The following is a 5,473-nucleotide window of genomic DNA, read 5'->3' on the forward strand; positions in this document are numbered from 1 at the left end:
GATCAGAGCGCGCCCGCAAATAGAGCCTTCTCATACCGCGAGGTTTGAACTTCGAAAGAGGGCTCGAATTCCGGATTAGGAACGTTCCACAAAATGGGTTTGCCAAACTGTCCTGTTTAAACGAGCACGCTTGGTAGAGCAACTTTTGAGCGAGGTGATCGTTGATGAACATTTCACGCGCAAAAATAACACACAAATTAAGATTTCGTTTCAGGAACCTTTTTAAGAGGTTTGCTTAAATCGCACCTACCGAGTGTTCTCACTCATCCGTATGCTCGTCAAATGTAGAGTAGCGGCGCTAATACACAGCTGCACCTGCACAATGCCACACATGAATATATATATATATATATATATATATATATTTACAGTCAATGTAGCCGCATTAGTAGGAGAGGAGGAGTGTTAGCGGAGAAGACGAAGAAGAGAACTCTTCTTGCTCGTCGGAGGCTCGCACCGTCCCCTCTGTGTCCTACCTGCCAGGAACCCGAAAACATTGACCACTTTCTATTATTTTGTCATCGCTTGAGGAATGAGAGGAAGAAATTCGAATTTTCATTCCGTAAATTGGGTATTTCACTAACTACTGAAAATATCCTCTCCTTCGGGGCTTCTTCAATGGGCTTTAGCCACAGGAACATCTGCGTGGCCCTCTGTGACTATATATCTGTGACACAAAAAGACTACCCAGTTAATTCTCGAAATAAATAACTGGATAACTCATTAAATCGCTAATTGATGTTTCGAAATTATTCTAATACCACCAAAATTTTTGTGCTGTTTTTATACAATTACAATTATTTTAATTCTGTCTCTGCCCTGTAAATCTCTTTCCAAATTATCATAAACACTATACTTCACCCTGATTTAGTTTTCCGTCTAGTTTTTTTTTTTTTTTTTTTTTTTTTTTTTCCTCCATCTCTCCCTTCCGTTTAACCTTTAACCGCCGGCTTCTTGGCCAATCCCCCGTAGTGGGTAAGCGCCACGGATGAGGATCAAGCAAGCAAGGCTCGCCCTGAGGCCTGTTGAATAAACACCGTTTGTCGCGCGTCGTAACAGTTTTTGGTGGAAGGTGCTGGGTACTTGAAGTAACGACGGACCCGGAGCCATTTATTCTTCGCCGGAGTCGTCACCTCGCCGGACTACCCCCTGCGCCTGTTAACATGACCAACGAAGGAGACGCTCGGGGACCGATACCTGCCGCTCCGGGATCAATGCCTGCTGGTACGTGGCGCTACTACCGAGAACCTCGGGTTTTCGCCGGGAGAGCAGGTGAACATGCAGAAGAATGGCTCAGACATTACCAACGGGTAAGCAAGTCCAACGGCTGGAACACCACCGACCAACTAACCAACGTTATCTTCGCTCTCACTGACACTGCCCTGATGTGGTTTGAGAACCACGAAGAATTATTAACAACGTGGGAACGTTTCGTTCGTGACCTAAAGGAATGCTTTGGCGACTCGGACGCAAAAAAGAAACGCGCAGAGCACACCCTGGCACAGAGAGCACAACAGGCGCCTGGAAGTCGTCTTAGACTGCATCGAAAACGCCGGCCTAGTACTCAATTCTAAGAAATGTCACTTCGGTGAGCGGCAGACATTGGTGCTTGGCCATCTTGTAGACAAGGATGGTATCAGGCCTGATCCACAAAAGACAGCAGCTGTTGAAGCGTTTAAGCCTCCTCGGTCTGTTAAAGAGCTTCGTAGTTTCCTAGGCCTCTGCTCTTATTTCCGCCGATTTATACCTAGCTGCTTTTGCCGATGTCGCCTATCCCCGGACGCCGTTTTTTAGTGGACTCACGAGTGCGACGCATCTTTTCGTCAACTGAAGTTCTTACTGACGACGGGTCCCATCCTTCGGCATTTCGACCCAGCTGCACCAACAGAGATCCACACCGATGCGAGTGGCGTGGGGGTCGGGGGGAGTCCTCGTTCAGCGATGCGGCCGGAACGAGCATGTCATTGCTTATGCGAGTCGTACGTTAAGTAAGCCTGAACGCAATTACACCGTTACGGAGCAGGAATGCCTAGCGGTCATTTTTGCTGTGCAACGTTTTCGCTCGTACGTGTATGGACGCCCATTCACAATCGTCACAGATCATCATTCGTTGTGTTGGCTTGTCAATCTTCGTGATCCCTCTGGTCGACTCGCGCGCTGGGCTCTACGTCTTCAGGAGTACAACTTCACAGTTTCATATAAGAGTGGTCGCCGACACGCTGATGCTGACTGCCTTTCGCGAATGCCGCTAAACACCACTCTTTGTGATGCCGATAACTTTGACCACTTGATTGCTTCTTTGGCACCTGCATTCCCTGATAAAGAGACCTTCAAGGAGCAGCGAGAAGACTTCAGCTTAGAGCCCCTTTTCAACGCGCATGACTCCACAACAAGCCGAGGATTTTGTGTTCGTGATGGCCTCCTCTACAAGAGGAATTTCGCAACCACTGGTGCCCGCTTCCTTCTTGTAGTTCCGGAGAAGCTACGCTCCTCTATTCTGCAGGTTATGCACGACGATCCTACCTCCGGACATCTCGGAGCAGCGCGTACATTTCATCGTGCCCAAGAACGGTTTTACTAGCCCCGAATGCGTCGGTCGACTGAAACGTATGCGGCCAGTTGCGCTCAGTGTCAGGCCCACAAACACCTAACTACGACGCCAGCCGGCCTCCTACAACCACTGACGCCTCCGAGCTCTCCTTTCGAGCAAGTTGGAATTGATCTCATGGGTCCCTTTCCCCGCTCATCGAAAGGGAACCGTTGGATCATCGTATGTGCCCACCATCTGACCCGGTACTGCGAGACGGCTGCTTGCATTCCTGCATTCGATCATTCTCCGTCACGGCCCTCCTCGAGTAATCATCAGTGACCGCGGCCGCCAGTTTACTGCAGATGTCGTGGAAGAGCTTCTTCGATTATGCGCTGCCAGCTTTCGCCACTCGACACCGTATCACCCGCAAACAAATGGGCTGACCGAGCGTACCAACCGCACACTGGTGAACATGTTGTCCATGTACGTCGCATCGGACCATAAAAACTGGGACGACATTTTGCCATTCATTACATACGCTTTTAACACAGCAAAGCACGAGACTATACTGGCTACAGCCCGTTTTTCCTACTCTACGCTCGTCCGCCGCGTCACACACTGGACACCATATTTTCTTTCTCCACCCACGACGATCTCACCATCGCCGAGACTCTGTGTCTCGCTGAAGAAGCTCGACGCTTGGCCCGCATACGTACTCTGACTTCGCAAGAGCGGTCAAAAGCACGGTACGACAGGCACCATCGGGATGTCACCTATTCTCCAGGGGATCTAGTTTGGCTATGGTGTCCGGTGCGCAAACGTGGCCTGTGTCAGAAACTTCTTGCCAACTATACTGGCCCGTACGTTATTGTTGACCAACTCAGTGAAGTGAATTATCGACTGGCGCGTCTCACCGCAACTGGACGGCGCTCCGCCAAGACTGAGGTTGTGCATGTCGCTCGTCTCAAGCCCTTCACACCGAGAACTTAGCTGACTTGCCCGGTGGGCTTCGTCTAGGAGGGGAGGAATATTACAGTCAATGTAGCCGCATTAGTAGAAGAGGAGGAGTGTTAGCAGAGAAGACGAAGAAGAGAACTCTTATTGCTCGTCGGAGGCTCGCCCTGAGGCCTGTTCAATAAACACCGTTTGTCGCGCGTCGTAACAATATATATATATATATATATATATATAAAGAAAAAAAGAGAGAGAGAGAAGAAAGAAACCACCCTTTGGAGCCATCATCTATTTTGTTCCCGAACAATCGTGATCTGTTGTTGTTGTCGTCATCGTTGTTCTTGTTCCTCTGCACAAATGGCACTTAGCCACCGTCGGGGATCGGCCAAGAATTGGGCGGTACAAGAATTGAGTTGTTTGCTCCCAAATGGAGCAAACTTTTCTTTTTTTTCTTTTAGAGTGCAGATTACCTTCCCGCGTTGACTTCAGCGTAAACATCGCTCCATATCACGCTTAATTTACAACTTGCGTGATGCCGAGACTGCCTCCGACGGTCAAATGCAGGCGGTCGCAATTAACATCACTCCGTGGGGCCGTTCACATCTATGTGTGTTCAACTCTGTAAAGAAATGTGTTCTTGAACATGTAAACGGTAACGAATAAAATTCATTCTGCACAAGAACTGGGATTCCGTCTTGTCTTTCATTACACACGCTTACAATACTTCCAAGCATGGAGAGTCTAAGGACGCGCCGTTCGATGTGTTTTACGCTTAATCTCCCAATTTTTTTTTCTAGATATTGCCCTGCCGTCTTCACGGGGAGAGCAAGCTTCGTTCTCCCAGATTTCGTGCTAAGCCGTACACCATGCAGGCACTGTACGACGCCCGGCATGTTCCTGTCATACTTGTTCCTCTTGATTCCTCTCTTTAACAACACCGGTTTGTTAATGAAGAATCATTTCGCAAGTTTCTCATCTCACCTATTCTGGCACGCTCGCAGTTATAACGCGCTTGAGTCGCGTGATATACGTCATACCAAATTGACCTCCCACTGTCGAAGTTCACACAAGGCTCAGGTTGCTCACGTTGCCAGCCTCAAGCACTGCCACAGTCGGTTTCAGTGCAGCGTGTCAAATAGCCAACGCAAACAATATATCGCGTGTTTCGCGTAACTAAAACCAAACTTTAAAATTAGAGTGGTACACTAGACAGACAAATAATAACTACGGTATATTGGCCGCGCAGTCGTCTTGAGTTCACTATGTTTAGTGCTATTAGACCATTAATTAGTTCACTTTAATCACGCAAAACATTAAATGTTCGTTTTAGGCTATAAACACCCTGTTAAAGTTTCCATTGGATTATCGCTAATGTGGTTCTGTTTTCTGGTCTCCGAAGAAATCAGCAAAACATGAAGAAAGAAAAGAAGTCAATGCGCTCCTGCGCGTCTGACCGCCAGCTGTCATGCCATGCCTTTGCCAACTTCAGCTCGCCTTAGTGGCAGCCTACTCCTAATGCGCATCCTCAGTCTAACATTAGCAATGTTCATTTAATTCTTTCCACCCTCAACCGCCTTCTGGAATTCCCTATATCCGATAACATGGCCGGATGCAGCGAGCGAAATTCATATCGTGATAAACTAAAATGCTACTTTACGTAACATACATATGTTCTCTTTGTCGCAAATTATTCATTATATCCTCTAATTACTTCCTCTAATTACTATTTTGTGCATGACTTACTTTCGATGATCCCGTAGATGGCCCCGTTTAGAAGACTAACCAGCTTCTGTATAACCTTGTTAGTTTTACTTACAGATGTTTTCTTACCACTGTGTTTTCTTACCATTTCACTTTTGTCTTATCGTTTGCAGTGCTCCTCTTATGTAATACCTTCGGGCCTTGAAGGAAAAATAAATGAAATGGCAGCGCTCTCAGTCGTGTTTTTAAAGAGCCGTTAACAGTTCCTTGATATATAAAAATTCCTCG

Source organism: Dermacentor silvarum, chromosome 8 (genome assembly GCF_013339745.2).
Source record: "Dermacentor silvarum isolate Dsil-2018 chromosome 8, BIME_Dsil_1.4, whole genome shotgun sequence".
Lineage (NCBI taxonomy): Eukaryota > Metazoa > Arthropoda > Arachnida > Ixodida > Ixodidae > Dermacentor > Dermacentor silvarum.